General features: G+C 36.1%; 1 protein-coding gene across 1 annotated transcript in view; it reads right to left on the reverse strand.

Annotated features, from left to right (window-relative positions):
• Positions 1–18,454, reverse strand: part of LOC113232625 (serine/threonine-protein phosphatase 2A 55 kDa regulatory subunit B delta isoform) — an 81,275-nt gene extending 62,821 nt beyond the window's left edge. The window contains exon 1 of the mRNA XM_026467396.1: positions 18,137–18,454. The gene's annotated coding sequence lies outside the window, so the exon portion shown is untranslated. The remainder of the gene's footprint in view (positions 1–18,136) is intronic.
• Between the last annotated feature and the right edge of the window lie 2,579 nt (positions 18,455–21,033).

Raw genomic sequence — 21,033 nt, forward strand, 5'->3', positions numbered from 1 at the left:
CACTTTAGTGGTAAAATTTTCTAAAACACTTCCTTTCCATGCCGAACGTTGCAAGTTTAAATTCCAATAGAAGCATGCAAACATACTTGAGTGTTTTCAAATAATGCGCAGTTAAGCATTATAGTGGGCAATTACCATTAGCAATAAAGGAACACAAGAAAGCTTCAATCCGAGATAAAATATCATCAAGTAAAAATAATATTACTCTATTCAGTTATTTGTCGACACACCTCAAACTGAAATGCTCCAGACTACCTTTAAAGGACACCCATGAGATTTGTACGAATTTATACGGTACTGGTGGTTCTATGGCGTACTTATATTAGGTCTCCGCTTGCCAGCCGAAGACGGTAACCTACGCAATGTAAACAATGAGTCGTTTGACGACCATATTACGCCGCCCACGTCGACGAGACCTCTCACTGCCCAGCATAGTTAGAGCCATATTGGGAAGCGAGAGGTCATGGCAGGCGATGGTCTTCTTCTGCGAGGAAGTGATGTCGCAGAAGGAGACGGTCGAACGGGTCTTCGAAGACAGCGCCATCTCCTAAATCTCATACCCTTCTAAACCGGAACGCAGTAATGTAATAAAGTAATCCGGTAGGTGGCAGTACTTCCCTGGACGAACTCTTTCACAGGTAGCTCTACTGCTGTTAAATGGGCTAGGTAAACACTATCGGTCGACTCGGCCACTTCCCAACACGATGCGCGTGTTGGCAGCCGGAGAACACCTATCTACCCAATGAGTCTATTGAACGTTTCAAACGATTTGTTATGTCTCTGTGCGGAAACTTGTATTTTTAAAACGACTCAGCGATTTTAACGACAGTACTGCGCCTCCTTCGGCAACGCGAAAAAGTCTACCGAAGGCGCAACTGCCGTAAGTACGCCATGAAATCCATATCCATGTCACGTTTTTACTAAATATAGGTTATTTTCATAAACTAGTAAAGTCAGCAGATCGCTCACGTGATACCTGTCATATATAAGTACAACCATTGCATTTCCTGTAATAAACTTATTTACTGCTTAACGTGTCTACGCGGACACGTGGTCTTGATATATTACCTTGAATAGGGCTGTACAACACATCTATTTGAGTTTACGGCTTGAATTACAATATAGGTACATACGATATTGTACTCTCTTATGTACTTGATGAGGTTGGTAACCCACCGTTGTGACCCTTTGCATCTAATTAATATGCAGGTTACAGGCGACGAATGATCTAGAGAATTTTAACAGGTTATTGAATGCATACTAATAATAATAACACTCTAAAAAAATTTAACACGTTCGTTGCCGACTAGAATTTTCAAAAATATTCAAAATATGACACTGGCTTAGATGATTGTTTTTGGTCTCATTTGTATACGTATATGATTTTTTTTCGCGATATTTCATTATTTGGCTCTAGTTTGGGATTATATTTAGTGCCGGGTATTTCAACTCGGTGTGGCCTAAACGCAATAATTATTACGTTTAGGCCGCGCCGGTGGCAGTGCTGGGCAGAGTATGTACACGTAATGTTCGATCGATGTTTACCTTCAAGTGACGTACGTCTTTCATTTGAGATTGATATATCACATTTACCATTTTTTGCTCAGTTTGTAACTTTTAAATAAAGTGATATTTTTTTATTCGAAATATATATATTTTTTCCTCTTAGTCTAGAAAAGTGTGTATGCCACCAAAAACCCTAAAAACAAGTGGCAACAGCAGTCCATCAGGGCCACGCCGGTCATGTTATATGGCTAAATACGTAGCGTTTGTCACATGCGGCGTGAACGAGCGCTGCAAAGTTAGGTGCATCGTGCCGGTCATTTTAACCCCCCACGGCCCCAATAAAGAGATGTCAGGTCATTTTGACCCATCGCGGAGATGAACTTGTTAAGAATAATGTCATATACACAGGTGACATTTAAAGGCTTTCGAAACTCAAGGAGTAATTCTACCTATCAAATGAACAACTTTTAATTTGGGGCCTACTTTGAAATCTTAAAAAAAATTGGAATCTTGATTGAGAAAGGTATAAATGACAAACTAAGAATTGCCCCTTAAAAACCTCGCAAGTATAAATTAATTAGCTTAAAGCGCTACAAAACTGACTTCCTTAATGTTAGTAATATTAGAGATAGGGCCAGCAGACAGGGAACGGAGATCCACTGCCCGCATTGCATGGTCCCACCCGTCTGGGGGGATGGATCAAGCGAACTGACCCTCCTCTCTACAGCGCAGAACCGGAAAGCGTATGCATACAACATAATATCCTTCCGTAAACATTAAAAAGGTATATCAGGGCGATTATTTTTCGTCAAAATTATAAGTGACAGCTGTTCGTGCTACAGCGGATGATAAACGACTTACTGCAACACCTCAGAAGTATATGAAATCTCAGTTACCCAAGATACTTTTTGAAAAGTAGATGCAACTATATTTTTGGCTTTATAGGGGTGCAAGGTTTTATAATGGAAAGACTGTGAAGTGAAATGCTTCATTATGGGCAGCCCTAAAGGTTAAAACCTATAACACCGCTGATCAATGTTATACCCTTTTTATATAATGTAAGAGGCAAACGAGGGTACCAGCAACTTCTCCAACACGACCATCTAACCATATGACAGGTCTACTCAGACGTAATACCTACTTGCATAATATGTAGGTTATATGTGTATAGGAATTTTACGTTAGGTACAACCTTCTGCTTGAAGGTTCTAAGGTTAAGCAGCTTAGGTGTAAGTAGAACAGGTCTCGACGGAGGCAATCAAGGTACAGACGGCTTAGGGATTAAATAGAATATCTATTACATTGGATTAGTAAGGCCCGGTTATAATTACATAGCAGCAGTAGAGGTACTTGAGAAAGAGTTCATCCAGGGCAGTACCTTACCTATTTCTGCCAAGCAGTAATGTCAGCATTACTGTGTTCCGATTTTGAAGGTAACCAACAATCGTCCTCTGACGCAGGCATATTTGGTTTTGTAGAGGGCTCCAATTTAATTACTGTACAGGTAACTGCACAACAAGCTATACACTTTTGTTCGATTGTCACCATGCAACGGAACAAGATCCGTCAGAGCGTAGTTTGATTTACGGCACTATGATTTAAATTCAATGACAATAATAATTTGGATATATATAAAAAAACACTAAAGACGGTATTCTCCATGGCAAAGGCACAGTCCGCCGGCGTCAGGGACTTAGGGTCAAGAAACGGCGGTACGTGACTTGTCGAGCAACACCGCTTTCTGCGCCATTGTTATCAGAATAGCAGGATTTCTATCCCATTCATTTTTTTATAATATCAAGTGACTGGACGAATAAGTCGTGCGCCTGATGGTAAGCTACACGCCTGTTCATAACAGTTGCAGTGCCACACAGAACTTTAAATCGCAAAGATCTGAGCACTGCCAGTGCGCCCGTCACCCTGAGACATAACGTCGCCTTACTTTCTCAAACTCGCGCTTAAAACACAAAGTTACTGAAATGCAAAAAATGGATTGTACATACAAATTTTGCAGGCTGATTCCACATCACATTTCCTTCATGTTCACATACTGGCTTTTACTTATTCTTAAAGTAATGCATCCAAATTAACCCCCTTGATAAGAAATTTAAAATAAATAGGAAAGTTTCGCCATCTCCTGAATAATAACTCTTTATAAGATACGAGTTTGAGAAAGTAAGGCATCGACAAGTTGACAAGTCCCATATGCCTGCAATTGCCCCAACGCCCTCACCCTTCAAAATCAGAACACAGTAATGCTGACTTTACTGCTTGGCGGTAGAAATAGGTAAGGTAGCAATACCTCACTGAACGAACTCTTTCACAAGGAGCTCTACTGCTACTAAATGATATGAGTGTTTGCGCATTATTATTATTATTATTATTTTCCATTAAAATGTGACGTCTTTAACCTGTTTTTGCATTGTTCCACATTTTTCTGTATAAGCTCTTTAGGTAGTGTGTGTGTGTATGTGTGAGCGTAACAGTGACTGGAGAGGCGTACTAGTTCTGCTATTTGTTATACTTGCGGATTGCCAATAAGTTTGTTACTGGTTAGACGTAGATAAAGCTGCCTATGCTCTGTATTTACCTCTTCGCGAGTGTAGAGGTAAATACAGATCATAGGCAGGTTTATCTCCATGTATCAGATGGCAGGTTAAGGCCAAGGCTACACGAATAAATTACTCACGCGCCGTTTGGTAGTCGCGCTCAACGTCGATCGTGAAATGTAAAAAATACATTCCAATTTCGTTACAAATTCAGCCGCCTGTTTTTCACCACACAAGAGAAAAAGGGCCAACAATATCCTATTAAAGCCCTTTCAGCAATATCCTATTACTCAAACACTGAGCGTAAGTAAACACTGTATAAAATAACGGCCTTTGCATCTTTACAGGCTGTATAAGCAAATGTATTTTTAATTTGGTGTATTTATTTGTATATCTGTGAACTTCAAAGTGAACATAGTCCTATATAACTTTCACAGACAGTAACAGCGTTTACCGTAAAATGAAATATTAGAATAATAGATAGTACGGGGTAGCCTGTTTCGCTATATGGATCTCAAAAAACCAACTACGGGCTTTGCAATGCGATTTCCAAGTACTTTCTGCGTTATAGCCGCCTACTGCTTATCCTTAGAAAAGTATGAACAACGTAGTGACAAAATCAATGATTTACGTACGTCGAACATTTTTACTGAATAATGTAAGCACTGTGGCAATAAAAGTACTGATTTTGTGTGAGATACTAATTGAGTACTTTCCAGAAAGGGTTAACTTAAATATGTACTTGTAATAATTTATTTTAATAAAAATTTGTAAAAAATTTGTAATATTTTTTTTAATTACATTTTTCATGTCTAATATAATAACCGTGGGTAAGCTGTTTCGTATATACGGGTGTATTTATTTAAGGTCCTATCTCCACAGTTAGATAATATCATACAATTATTTTCACTTCTTCTTTCGTTACTTATACGTATGACTTATACTTTTGTTACTTAACAAACAGTAGTTAGTTGACACAAGGCGCCAATATACGCCGCTGTTTGCCCGTTTCTAATGGTAGATATAGCTCATCGTAGGCTCGTTCGCAGCCACAACGTAGTACAAATGTTTACAATCTACATTTATGACGATCGTGACAAACAACTTAGTGTCCTTTCCCAAGGCGATCGACTATAGACCTCGTTACGTATTTTACAGAAACAATTTACTTTATTGTTTGGATATAATTTATCAAATGCTAAACATTATGGAGAGGTAGACAAACTTGATGGCGCAGACTTTTAGAGCAAAATAGACGTTTCTAGGCCGTCATTGATAGATGAATGAAAACAGTGTCGGATTAACCTTTAAGAGTCTATACAACTTTAAATGGTTTTGGTTGACTCTGCATAACAGTGAAATTGTTGAATCAATCACTTTGAAAAAAATATATAGTAAAATTGAGTATATACCTACACTGATTACTGTACGCGTGAAAACACGATTCCTACAAACCTCGAGATTTCACAAGAAAACACTGTTTTCAATAGGTACTTCACATGATTGTTTTTATATCAACTGAAGTAAACAGAATACGTATACTATACGATATACATTTTTCAAATGGCTTTAATTCCGTTTGTAAAATAATAATTTCTGAAACAAAGCCAGTGTCCCTGCCACTCGACAAAGTAAAATGAACCGTATTAGTACGGGAAAAATTTTAATTCGAGGTGAAGTAGTATAAGACAGTTAAGTAAAATAGATAGTTGTTATTAAGTTTTCTGAATGTTTTGTGAATGTGAGGACATTTCACCACCATAATATTCAATTATTTTTTTGTTAAGTTACTCCACTAGCTTTTTATAATTATTAAATGCAAAAATCGAAAAGAAAATTCGATCCGACTGAATTCGAACCAACGTCTTGCACGTGGCAGACGCTATGCCAACTAAGCTTCTGTGGTCGTGTTCGTGTAGCTTGCCCAGAAACTAACTTTTCTATATAGTCTAGTGTTTGTGGTACGTTTCCAATTTCCATAACACAAGTGCTTTAGCTACTTACTTTGGGATCAGAGCAACGTACGTGATGTTGTCTAATATTCATTTATATTTATTTATATTTTTATTTTATTTATTTATTTATTTATTATTTTATTTATTTATTATTTATTATTTGAACGAGCTAGCGGAACTTACGAATTTCTCTATGTGCTTCTTGTCGATCTTTGTTTTAGTTTTTTAACGACTTTGATTGCCGTAGTGTCATCTGTGAGAAATTTATTTCTTCACTGAGGGTAAGGATACTCGTGAAATTACAGGCACATGGGACTTGTGAACTTTATGTCTTAGGGTGGTTGGCACCATGGTAGTATCCCTCGGGTCTTTTCAATTTAGAGTTCTGGGTGGCACTGCAGCTGTTATGGACAGGCGTGTCACTTACCACCAGGCGCACGACTTGTTCATCCTGTCTCTTGGTATCATAAAAAATCCCGACATTCGAGCAAAGCTCCCTCTTTTGTCTTTACGCTCGTGGAGTGTCATATACAAATAAATAGCACAACTTGAAAATCCAGCAGGTGCAAATGTAATAGGGTCATTGACTCTGCCTGTAAAGTTGCCAGATGGTCGGAAATCCGGGATAAAACCAGAATTTCGAGTTATGTCTCTATCAGACTGGTCTTGTCGTTGCGATCTGTCACTGTAAAAATTTTCGGGATTCGCTTCGCTTCGCCACGATATTATGTTATATATTATTTATATTATTTATGATCACTGTATTTCTTAAGTACGAAGCTTTTCTGATTTACGGATTTTGATTAATGACATTAAAGTCGACTGCGAGACACACACAATTGTAGTGTTACTAAAAGTTACACCCACGGCGCTTAATCCGGCTCTGAGTAGAAAAGCTGGCGAATTGGGGACAGTAAACTTTTCCTATATGGTACGTATATGAAGATTATGTCTTGTGTGGTAAACAAAACAAACAAATAATAGGTTCAAAAAAGATAATGTCAAGTCTCCATCACTGGAATAACGTAATGAAACAAAACACTCAAACTAGAACAAGTATACTTAGCAAAGTTACGGCCCTAATTATAGACCTTCTTATCCAACAACCAAAGTGCTAACCGCTGAGCCATCAGCTCATGTATAATTAAAACAGTAGGAAGTACAAATTGAGAGGTGTAGCTGTTTTCACTGAACTTGGTTTAATATCGCAAGTATAATCTATCCTCTGATTTAATTTACATTAATACTCGAGCAAAGTCAGAGACTTTAAAGAAACAACATCTTGTCCCATAATTCATTTAGGGAATCACCACACTTATCAACGTCTCGCATTAATTTTGTCCATGCAATAAGGGCGGCCACATACTCTGAATTCCGTTTCGGAATATCGATTCCAGATTCCGTATATATACATCACACACGTACGGTTATTTCCGTTCAGAATAACAAGACTCATCTGAGAGACGCGAGACATTGAGTCCAGATGTTCTCGCAGCGAAAATACGTACTGAATTCACGAGTGTGTATTGCGGCCCATCAAATATGTAAGACTTGCATTCGAAACGGTTTTTTCCGTGCAGAATTCCAAATGCACAGGTCACCATACGGAATTTCGAATTGGAAACCATTTCGAACGGTATCGTACTGTATGTGTGTAACAAGTCCGTGATTTGTATGGTTTTACTGCCTTCGATATTCCACAATAGAATTTCGAAACGATATTTCGGCTGTATGTGGCCGGCGTAACAGCCAAAAAATCAGCAGTCCGATCGGAAAAGAAACGCGCAAAGTTTCGCTCTTATTGCATGAACATAAAGCTTTTTCTGATCGGCTTAATGCGATTCTGTAGTAATATGTGTGGTGGCTTGTTTATTTGTATTAACCATCGCGTATACAACCAGAAATAGAGACGAAATAAGGACCATCAATTCCTGACAATTCATCAGGCAAATGGGCCTTATATCACTTTTAAATATCAACTCTCGTTTGCGCTGAATTCACAAATTAGAAAACTGAAATAGTACAGCGTCAACTACTGACCTGTGTGTACGTCTCCGTATATTCCAAATATATTCTGTACTTATTGTAATAAAGATAATATCTCTAACAATGGGGGCCGTTCCATTCGGTGGTGTGGGAAAAATAGCAAAACATCTAATTACAAAACAAACGGAATCACATTTCATCGGTAATTAAATATTATTATGTCATTTTCAATTTTCGTCTATAATAGTAAAGCTCAAGGTAAACTGGTCTTTTTGAAGTGGAACAATCGATGACACCCGTCAATTGTTTCGAATTCGGGCTGGCCAATCGGAACGTTGTTGTCACAGTAATGATTTGGCAGAATAGTAGTTTTCAAACAAATTAAATGACATTTCGTTTCTATTTCTTATTATATACTCGATGGTGAAAACACACGCTGTATAGAAGTTGACATGTAACAGAATAAGTATAGTTACACAGTGTCCGGCCAAACTTTATGCATTCGATCATATTAAAATTATTAAACATACTTCAAGAAATGATTGTACTAATTACAGTTTTCTTACCACGATATTATTTCTTTTTATTTCCGATGTTTCAGAACGGTTACATGCTCCATGGTCTTGGTTGACTGCAGTCAACCCGTGTAATTTGTGATTTTCATTTAGTAAATAACCAAGAAACCTTAAAATCAATACTTCAACAGCCTAATAATATCGCATGAGCGTGCGCACAAGGATTTAATAGACAGTCAGTAAACAACTTAGAATTGACGAATTAACAAAGCTCCCGGATTAATCATCGTTAATTCTGAAGACAATACAAAACATGTCAATACACATGGAGTCTCAATGCCAATACACTTGGAGCCAAAGTGCGCCGTTTATTGCTTTCAGCAATTTGTTAATGGACAAAATTGGATAGCATTTACGAAGACATGAATTAATCTCCTAATAACCTGCATATGTAAGATCGATTGTAAAACGTTAGCCACATTGCACAAATAAGCAGCAATTCAGTGGCTTCGTTAGAAGTTAATTGTGAAACAGACGATATGGCAAATAATCCTTCGGTATTCTTACATGCATGCGCACACTGACAGCAATTATGCCGCGGTATCCTTAGGCATGCCGCAGCATACCGTCGCGACATCGTGCTCGCCCTTAACCTCTCTTCAGATCAGTCGCAACGCCGCAAGGTCATTTATTGCCATTTCGCACTGCTATTACAATAGTATTGTGCCTCAAAATATGTGAAATTCAATATTATATCATTACTGAACGTAAAATTTGATTCTCTACACGTCAAAAAAACCGTCGTTAGAATATTGTAAGAAACAATCAAAAGATATCTACTTCACCCAAAATGAGATACACTTTATGTGGGGTATTTCTGGCCAAAATAATCCTTATTCAAACGCATGAAATTATTATTTCCATTTTATTTTTAAATATATTTGAGAAATTGTTTAAGTGTCTATAATAACTTATAACATAAATTTTTATAATTTTTTGCGGGAAGTGAGTAATTCGTTTCCTTCCTTTCTTTGAGTTAGTCCTTTTTTTGAGTTAATACACTATTGTATTATTGTAGTCCTATGTGCCTGTCATTTCATCACAATTTCCCTCCCGCTAGTGGGCGACGGGCCTAAAAGATGCTTAGGAAGTGAAACTATTTTTCCAGATTTAAATCGCGTATATTTGTTTTTTCAAACAAACCGACGTTTCGGGCCCTTTACAGGTCCCATGGTCACGGTTGACTGAGGTGGTACAGTCCTCAACCAGTTATGTCTAATATTAATGCAACCACCCAATTTTGTTCACTATAGTTACAATAGTTATTAATTAAATACCTTATTTTTAATTTTACAAAGAAAACATTCCATTTTACGCTACATTAAGTTTTACAAATTATTTTATTGAGTGAATTTTTATTAAGTTCAATTTATTATAAATCAATAACAGAAATTAGAATAAACTAAAACATATTAATTGGTACTGCAGTCTTATGTCTGTTTGGGATTTTTCATTAGAGTAAATACTGGATCCCAAACTGGTAGTACGGAGAAACTATATTAAGCTAAGATAGAATTAAGCAACGTTTGAATACAGCTGTGTAATAAAAATACGAATAAACATAATCATCGTTTAAAAAATCAACCTCAAAAGTTTGCTTATGGGCTTTTTTATTGGAATTACATAAATGTGCCAAGTTTTATAGCAGTCGGTTAACGGAAAGTGCGTCGCCTAGTTTCCCACCCTAGAGGTGGAATATTTTCTTCAAATTTAAATGAGACCAATACTGAAGTACCCTCTTTCCAACAAAAAAGAATTATCAAAATCGATTCACAAATGCTGGAGTAATGACGTAACATACAAATAAAAAGGACAGTCGAATTGAGAACCGCCTCCTTTTTTTGAAGTCGGTTAAAAAATACGAACTATCTTGAAAAGCGACGAAATGCTTAAAGGAAGCATTTTCTACGATACCCCCTAAAAGACTTATTTACCTACTTCACATCATATTTCAATAATTTTCTGAAAAAAACTGCCTTGATATACATAAACAGTTGCTGGAGTCCCACTGTATGAGTTTCCTTTTTCCCTGACTACCCCAGAAGTAGGGTTAATGTTATTCAGATGTGTGGGTATTACATGTGAATGTTTCTTTGGCTGGATTTCTACGTATCAGGTGTCGTTATATTCGCGTCGGAGGATACATTTTATGCCAAAAAAGAAATATGGCGGAGTTTCAGCGAATATCACTTACCTATCTGTCTTGGGACCTCAATGAAAAATTAAAGAGCTTAACGAAATGATTCTAAAAAAAGTAATGTGCAATCTACAACAATCCACACATATTTAATTTCCGATCGAAAAACAATTTTTTAACTGACTCCGTGGCCGAACGGTTACTGTTACTGCCATGCAGAGGTCCTGGGTTCGATTCCCAGACTGGGAAAAATATGTGTATGGCCTACATTTATTTCTCTCGTGAGTTTGGGTGTAATTTGTGGTTGTCTATGTGTGTGTCCATGGCACCCGCGACACAGGGTTTCCTTAGTGCGGGGCTATGTTGAGTGTGTGCGTTATTATTATTATTTAATTTTGAGCCATGGACATATTGAAACTTTTATAAATAGAGCCGTAGAGTCTGGATCGTAGACGCGTTTCAAATTGCAAAAGCTGAACTGGAACTGGTAGGATAGCGTAAGAAGTTTCTTTATTCATTAGCTACTATAATTGGTTATTAAAATAAATTATTAAAAAATAAACCAATAACTTGACTGCACATAGAAATGAAAAGATAATTTGAGCTCTATAATTTTGCTTCCTGTCAATGTTTAGGTGCGGTAATCATAACATTTATATAAAGGTACGTCGAAACAAGCTTTTTCCGATTCCCGTTTTGCTCTTGTTTATTGTTCTCTCTTTTACGACGACGACATTTAACATCAAAAATATTAGCAACACATTAAAACTACGTCTCATAAAAGTAAAATCCGTGAAGATACAGACCAACGTCTATTGAAATGGGTTTCGCTATTTTTATGTTGTTTTCACGACGATCTTCCTGTTGTTAAGATTTTTGTAGTTGTGACAAAGTTTTCTGAGTTTTATAAAATTGGTAGGTACTATATCAAGTTTTCGCAGTTTCTTGCTAGTTATTTTCGGAAGAATCTGGATTTACGAATTACCAACAACAGAGTTGAGAAATCTTGAAGGTCATTGTCATTGATTCAGTCCTATAAAGAGCTGTAGTAAAATATTCGTCTTTCGAGACAGGCAAACGCGTCTGAACCATACTGCCAGATCTTAGATCTGAGCGATGAAATATAATTTTAATAAATGTTCCTAGACTCTACATTATACAGCCATTTTCAAAGTAAAATCATTTTTTGTATAAGAAACTTCATAAAAGGGCTCGATCGAGCCTAAGCCATTGATGTATGTACCAATCATATAGATGTACTTACACGCTACTACTACACCACTACACCATCTACTGAGTATAATTTCCTTATTAACAAAAAGGTAATACACCTACTAACAGTATCTTAATAATTTTCCTTATGAAAATGTATTGTAATGTCACTATAACTTTCAACAATTTTATGAGTTATGACATACAGTTTTCACAACCTCAGGAATATTAATAATAATCGTGGAATGAATAATGGTTTCTCTTTATGACGGTGTCTACGACATTTTTCCGCTTTTTAACGCCTCATGGATGTGGTTTTATTATGATCACGGAAAGAGTTAGAGTCGTAAATCATGGTTGTATTGTTGAGTCAACTTTATTCTTTATTAGTTCTTCATGTATCAAGTCATATCTATCTTCGCTGATAAGTCAATTTCTTCGTACCTATGTTTTGCGGTATTTTACGGGAAATGGGACAGTGATTTTTTAAGATACTGCCTCCGTGGCCGAATGGGCCGGGAGAAATATTTATATGACCTACATTTATTTCTCTCGTGAGTTTGGGTGTAATTTGTGGCTGTCTATGTGTGTGTCCATGGCACCCGCAATACAGAATTTCCCTAGTGTGCGTTAAGATCGCGGAAAATTTACGTGTTTTAAAGAGAAGTTTTCCATAGAGTTTCTCCAAAGTTTGTAAGACTAGTTTTGCTTATCACGTTCTACGTGTGTGGTAGTTTGTTATTGTATCTAAGCTAAGCCAATTACTTTCATTACGATGTGCCAAAGACTTAAAATGTTTGTTACATATTTAGTTACTGACTTGCGTATTACATGACTTACTAGGTGGTTAACGTTTTTTGTTACGTACTGTACATTCCTTGTAGACTTGCCACTTTAACGTTTCTCTAACGTTTTTAGGTAATCAAACGGATTTTCCAACGTCACGCCATCGTCATTGAGATGGAGCATGCGTAAATTTCACAATTTCGAAATGGGGTCAGTTCAGTTATTTATATAACACGATGATCCATGTGGTAACCATTCATTTATGAATTCCAGAACACATTACGATTTATTTTTGTTGAACACCTATTTTCATCATCAAAAAGTCTACTGAAAACTCAAGTGCACAATACAATGCAATGCTGGCCTTGGACCACCTTAGTCAAATTTTTATGGGTAGCATAGAAGCCTAAGAGTGGTTACACACGGCGACTGTTAGCAGCGATGCAAACGCGATGCAATAGCGATGCAGTCGCTAATCGTCGACCTTTACACACGCGCCCGATTTTAGGCAGCGATGTAAACGCGATGCAAGCGCGCGACTGCGTCGATATAAAAATCGATGCATCGATAAACTTGGGATTTATATAGGCTATTGCATCGCAATACAATCGCCTATAAATCGTAAGTGCAGTTACGCGTTTCACGAATTGTAACCACTCTAAAACCAAAAACTGTAGCAACGTTTGACGTTGTTCAATGTTCGTGACGTCAGTTTAAACAAAATGGTGCTCTAAAATTTAGTATCATAAGGGTCTCATTTCAGGGAATGTTTGTCGAATTCACGAATCATCGACGTTTCTCGATCGAATCCAAAATTCTCCTTTGTCTTATTTTCTCTATTTTTCTGTTCTGCTATTCACAGCACTGTAGTTCATCCAGTTTAATACCAGGTAATTGTTGTAGTTATGTACCATACTATTATGTATATAAAAGAAAAACACGTCTATCATCCAAACGAGTGAGTAATGGACTTAAATGACTACTATAATGATTGCTATAATATTCAACGTAATTTATTTAAATATTCTTAGCTACGGTAGTCTTCCGGTGTGCACGAAGTATAGGATCGAGGAAGTACTTTAGATGTGCTAGGATTGTGAAGGATATCTTTGCTTCTACAAAGAACATTGGAAACTTGATAAATTATAAGCCTTTTGACCTTTGGTTCAGTTTCCAGCAAATTCTGTTCTCCTTGCCATAACTAACGCATTTGCGTTTCGGCAACTTTCGAGATATTGTCACTTAAATTAATGTCACCTTTTTTTTTTTTAAATGAGTTTAATGGAAACTAAATAAAAAAATAAAATACCGCCCACAGAGGGTTGTAGGTCCCGTTTTGCTTATCTCAGACATGATAATATCACAATAAAATTTCGCTAAAAATGTCGATTATGTCATTTATGATAAGGCAGAGATTCAGTGTATGTCAAAACTGACACCGAACACGAACACCGAACCTGCTAGGCTTATTCAAAACCGGCTAGGGCAGAAATTCAACACCTATGGCACACCTAACGCTGATGTTGTTAGGCAAAATTGGTTTTATAATCTACTGAAGACGAAATCTAGATTACAAAATGTTAAAATTAAAGAAAACATTGAATGGTCTAGACCAGAGGTGCCCAAACTTTTTGTCTCGTAGACCACGGGCCAATTTTGTCTGTTTTGCGTAGACCCCCCTAATGTGTTTTTTTTTTACAAATTCATAAAACTTGTGTGTGTTTTTGACAGTTGACATAGTGCTACTCACCTTAATAAGTTTAACTGTATGGTGACTAAACTTCAAAAAAAAATGTTAAGTTTTATATATTTATCTAACCGAATGTTGACTCTTCGTAGGTAATTTATATGTTTGTAATTCTTCTTGTCAAGCCAAAGAGCAAGTGAGTCGTATTTTGTGGGGGGGATCCGCCAGCACAATCGGATTGATATATCCCCATTTTACCATGTTATCACGTGTATATCTATAATAAGAAAGTATTATGTAAATACATAAATACTATTTGAGTAATGTGGACAATTCCTTTTAAGGAAGGTGTAAAGGATTCCACTCGCGTCTCCATTAACGCACCCACTATTTTTTCGCTGACATGGAATCCTTGTTGGTCGGAGTGAACCCCTGGGGTTCGATATACGTACACCACTTTGAGAATCATCTGTCTAGATCAGGTTTTCTTGACCTATGGACCCCTCAGGGGTGTAATGAACGCCGGAGATATATGGCGAGCTTACCTAACATAATAGAACAGCAACCGTCACACTAACTATTCATACGTAATAAAGTACAGTTTAATCGCAAACAAAAAAACGAGTAAAACAATATCTAATAGCGTAGCTAGTAAACAATAAAAGCTAAAACTAGTTTTTTGTCTTTTCGGAAAGGAAACGCGGGCTCTTTGACATTTTGAGAGGGGTCCGTGACTAGAAAAAAGTTAGGAAACTCTGGTCTAGATCATGTGTTTTTAATTCCTGTTGTGAACATTTGTCAATTTAATGGAGCTTCTGACGTATAATCGTATTCAGCCCTGGTAAGACGATTCATTAATTATTTCTTTTAATTGACATTTAAATATATTATAGGGTCAAGGGCACGTCAAGCTCGACACTTAAGATTTAAATTCAACTCTATGACGTTTGCGATAAGGACGGTCGCAATTGTTTTGATTGTACTATTTTTAAAGTCACAAGCGCAATTAGAGTTTTACGAAGTCTGAGGATTGTATTGTTAACCTAATTCATTGTTTTCATTATCTTTTTATGAGTACACCAATTACCTGTCTGAAACTAGGAACATCCCCGTTCTTTAAGTACCAGAGCAACGAAAATAATTAAGGGAAACTACTCAAAACACTATATATACGGCTTTCTAATCTAGCACCTACAGTGTTAACCCCTGGCCTGCCGAAGTCAAACGTAGCTAATTATTTGATATTAAAAGTTTTGTGAGTTACGCAACGCAGTACCTATAGGTATACTGCAGATAAGTTTATAAATAAACCTAGATTTTATAAATAAATAAATCTCTATTATCTTTTTTTATAACATCAAGTGACGGGACGAACAAGTCGTGCGCCTGTCTCGAGTCAAGAAAAAAGGGGGATTTATTAAGAATTTAAATCCTGAGATGAAATGTTTTAATTTACTTACAGTGTGATTTTTTTATCTGGGACAGTATGGGGAATCCCGAAACTATAGGTGGTACAAGGAAACTGTCTTAGGAACCATTAGGTCTTTGGTTTGAGAAAACAATTTGACACAGGCAATTTGGTCAAGCGTGTATTGTCCTTAAAATTTAATAACAATGTAAATTTCAACTTCTCTCAGTTTCTCAGACTCAGTTTCTTGTGAGGATCCAACATAACACACACACATTCCATCATAATAGACAACTGATCAGTGAATGAAATTTTAAATATGAGGCTTTGGGAATGGAGTATGAACCCCGTTATATGTTGGTATTTTCATATATTATAATCTTTATCGATCACATGTTTTATCAAGGACCTTGAACTACAGTTGCGACGATAAAGTGACTTTTAGAGAATTGTTCATCACAAAAGTTCTCAGCCATATAGTTTTATTTTTAGAAGCAGTAAAAATTATTGAAAGCCAGCAAGCATTGTCTTATTATTATTACATGTAAACCGTCTTATAAAGAAAACCCTTCTTAGAAAAGGATAAAAAGTAATTTTTTTAATATTTTATTTTTGTCCATTTTTTACGTTCCACTAAATTTGCCGAAGCGTGTAGTTTATTTAACAAGTTCACTGATGACAAGATAATGCTAGTACGAACTTTGATCAGTCAGTTATGCAATCTTTTTAGAACTATAATTATTATGACAACATAAGAGCGTAAACAACTATATTATGTAGATTACGTACTATGTATATGTTACGGCCAAAAAAATAACAGCAAATACTTGAAATAATTTTTTTACCACATAATGCAATAAACGATATGACAATGATCATCGCGATGGCTTAAAAACGGAGTATGTTATAACTATAGGTCGGAAAAAGGTGTTCCACATATATAGAATATAGATACATGTATAGACATAGCTACAAGGAACGACATAGAGTTGTTAAAGCCACCAAATATTGCTTAATTATTTTTTCGAATAATTTTCACTGCATCGTAGGACAAACTACTGACCTAGGAAGTCGAAGTTGGATTTTAAAATAATTCTAATGGTGCCAAGTAAAGTCTGTTCCATGCCAGAAAAAAAAACAAAAAAAAAGTATGCCAGAAAAGAAAACAAATCGGTTTGGTTAAAATTCTAAAGCAACCACTTAATAAATGGAATAAGTAACATTTTTCACGTAGGTATAATTTGAAGATTTCGACTTGATATCTCATCACTTTTTCCAGCAATATTCATTTGAATAACATATTAAAATCTCATTTAAGGCCGCCGCAGACTCCGCTCTTCGACCGCGCTGGATGAGCGCGATGAAATTCGTGTCGTATAAACGCGCCCTTACTCATGTACAGCACATCTATTTATCTTCTTAAATAGAATAAAGAGAGGATTTTCTTTCAATCCGAAATTCGAAATATTAATTAATTAATATTTGGTGGTTTTAACAAGTCTATGTAGCGACATAGAGTACAAGAAGCGCCGTGTAGCTATATCTATATATGTGGAACTCCTTTTTCCGACCTATGGTTATAACATAACTATAAGAAAGAAAACCAACGTTGTTTAGAGAAAAAACCGGAAATAGGTAGAGCATGTAGCATGCATGAATAGTCATAAATGGCGTAAACGAAACAACATACAAATACAGGGTAAAATAACAGTCAGATTGCTGAGTGTGATGGACCGATGAAACAAAAAAGATCGCTGAAGAGAAATACGCTATAGACACGCAAAAAAAACAAATGAAGGAGGTTTATTTGAACAGAACGGTTTGCAATAACGAAAGTGATTGTATGTGTTTAAAATCAAATAAACATTAATTAAAAAGTAAACTTGTTACGTCCCGAATGATGTTATATTATATTAAAAATTATTGACTAAGAAGTACGTAGCATAGCATTCATTGCGAAGATTTTATACATATATGTAGTTTACTGTAAGGACGTCCGTACAGTAAATAACATTGATTAATTAATACAAACTTTATTTCTGAGGATTGTCGGAAATGCTCGCGTAAATTTACATTCTATGTAACTTATTTAGAATCTGTTTAATATACTGCCAATAACTAGTTTAATCAAGACGTTGTAAATGTAAAGTTGGTATGTAATTAAGTAGGTACCTACTTCGATTGGAATGATTGTTGCGTAAAACATCAATTGTTTCAAGCGAAAATACAGGCATAACGTGACAATGCATTTGCACACAATTGGAAGAAAATCTTCAAAATGTATGAAATGAAAATTAAAACATTATTGGAAAATAATGGAACGTTGAATATTTACCGTTGCAGAGTTGAAATATTTCTGGAAATATTCCGGGTAATTTAATCGAGTCCTGAGGAGTGATTAAATTAGCCGCAGAAATTTCTCCAAGCGAAAAAGTACTCAATGGATATCGAAACACAACACTTTTTAAATCTTCAGTCACAAAAAAGCGGGAAAGTTATTCAAAATTAGAATTCTGAAATGTCGTTGTTTGTTTTAATAAATTTCATCACTGTCCAAGGTACTGTGTCATTCAGCCAATATCGAAAACTTTCGAGCACAGTTCTACGAACGCGTCCAATCGCCGCGAACATCAAATCGAGTGTGCGTACGTAAACATTGTAGATGCTATTGTGGCGCGAAGTGAGGTTCCAGCGCACTAATTTACATTTACGCTTGACTAACAGCGCTGTCGACGATAGGGAGAGGTGAAACGAGGCACGGGGATATTCTTTCCTCAGCACAATTGATTAGGTATCCTTTTAACTGCCTGCAAACCGGGTTTGTGGTGCGTATAGTTTTTATCAGAAGGCTATTGAACGGTACAAACAAAGTGAGTAACGCCATCTAGGCAATTATTCTGTAACTTGTTGATTTCTGGAGTGACCTATTACTGTGTTGACCTGCCAAGGTCGTCCTGCTTGTCCGGGTCAATGTAAATTTCGATCTTATACGAAGAACTTGATTTTTAAAAATAGGTACCACCAAAAGTGTGTTATAATTTATTTTATATCAACTGACAGGACGAACAAGTCATGCGCCTGGTGTTAAGCTATGCGCCTGTCTACAGCAGTTGCAATGCCACTCAGAGCTTTAAATCTTAAATCGCAGATCTGACGGGCTGTGTCACATGATGAATTAAACATCCTATTCGTGAACGTATTAAGTTTTTTTTTTTTAATAACGCATACACTCAACATACCCCCGCATTAGGGAAACCCTGTGTCGCGGGTGCATGGAGGTCCACAGTCTCTGCCTACCCCTGAATGTATGTAAAGCGAGATTTTTATATATTTGTTCTATGTATTACAGATAAACTGTATCTCAATACTGTGCTCGGAGTTCTAAATAAGTTGAAACAAAATTATCAGGACTTCATAATAAGAATATTGGTTACACAAAATTTTAATAAAGAGCACGTTAAAACTGGCTTTCCGTAGAATTTTAAATATTGGTTGTATTTCATTATTTTAATTTACTCGCAGAAAAAGTATTGTAGGCAATCATTACATAATTGGACATAGTTATGCAAACTAGAACCAACCCTCAAAATGTGACTTTCGAGTTAAGTAGATTTTTGTAAAAACAGTGTGAAGAAATAAACAGGTAAGTTGTTTGAGGCAAATAACGTGAGTTATGTACAGCATCGAGAATGATACGGGGAAACTATTCTATTACATAGCAATAAATTTAAACATAATGTATCTTTTTATTTAGTTAACGAGTACCATGTTCTAGTTTTCGTAATGCAAACACTAAAGGTGTACAGTACTTCAGTACATGTGACATGGATCCATTTAGTATATTTAAAAAATTACATTATGTGAAGTTACGCAGCATGGTTCTTTTTAGCTACTAAAAGTTACTTATTTAGGGGTTGGTACCCTGAAGGGCTTTTATTTTCTCCGTTTTGGCTTGGGGTATATTGCCAGGATCTTTTGTGAGCGGGTAAAGGACACGTCTGGTGTTCTACCTAAGAACATAACTCAATTTCACTCGAGGTGTGGGTTGGTTCTTGTTTGCATAAATAAAATCTCGTACCTATTGCTTAAATCACTCGTTGAATCAATCCTAATTTTTATTACAAGTAAATAAACATGATAATTTACTACATACTACGTTATTTTTATTTATAAACTTCGGGTTTTATAAGACTAAAATAGGTACAAATCCATTGCAAGCAACTCGAGTCGTTTAAGTCTTTTAGTATAACGACTGAGTCTTATTAATAAAAACTCTAACCTCCAGTCTTAGAGTAGAGTCCTGTAAAATGGAGTAGAGTTGTTATAAAACGCCTTAAAAGACTGGAGTCTCTTTCATCGCTAGTCCCATGTGCCTGTAATTTCATCAGCACCCTTACCCTTCAAAACCGGAACGCAGTAATACTGAGATTACTGCTTCGCGACAGAAATAGTTAAGGTGGCAATACTTCCCTGGACGAACGCTTTCACCAGGAGCTCTACTGCTACTAATATTAATTCAAATGCCTTAAAACGTTCTCTAGATCAGATCTTTTCAAGATTGATTTTATCGGATTATTAATACGTACACGGGTTAAGTCATTTTAATATCACCGTCTTATTTACCGGATTAGGGTTTACGTATGTCACATAAAAAAATAACTAATAAATAGTGGCCTTTATTAAAGTAGCAATAATCTAAATACTTGTTCTTAAAAGTAGCAATAATCGAAATACTTGTTCTTAAAAGTAGCAATAATCTAAATACTTGTTCTTAAAAGTAGCAATAATCTAAATACTTGTTGTTAAAGGTAACAAAAGATGCTCGACAAAACTCGACAACTAATTTAAATAATCGTGACTTTTTCCTCTTTCATTGAAAACAAAATCTTGGGCCTTTCCCATAAGGTAAATTAACAAAAATACAATAAACAAGTCTCGGTGAACACATCTGACTTGATTTTCAAAATAAGATTATAACCTTAGATAATAAAACACACTTTTCTGTCAACACATTTACGCTTATAACTAAGAATATCAATGAATTTATCTTCAACGCCCTGCATGCCTATGAAGTGACCTCACTGCCCCGGGCTGTGACGTCATAGGCGACCGAACATCAATGAAATCAAATCGAAGTCTCTTAAAATCACATAGTCTTTCATACTTAATAAGTAATGCCCCTCGGCTTCACGTTAATTTACCAGCAATTCTTAGGCAATTTTCTTAATCTTT

This window comes from Hyposmocoma kahamanoa, unplaced genomic scaffold (assembly GCF_003589595.1).
Source record: "Hyposmocoma kahamanoa isolate Upper Pololo Valley unplaced genomic scaffold, ASM358959v1 76, whole genome shotgun sequence".
Taxonomy (NCBI): domain Eukaryota; kingdom Metazoa; phylum Arthropoda; class Insecta; order Lepidoptera; family Cosmopterigidae; genus Hyposmocoma; species Hyposmocoma kahamanoa.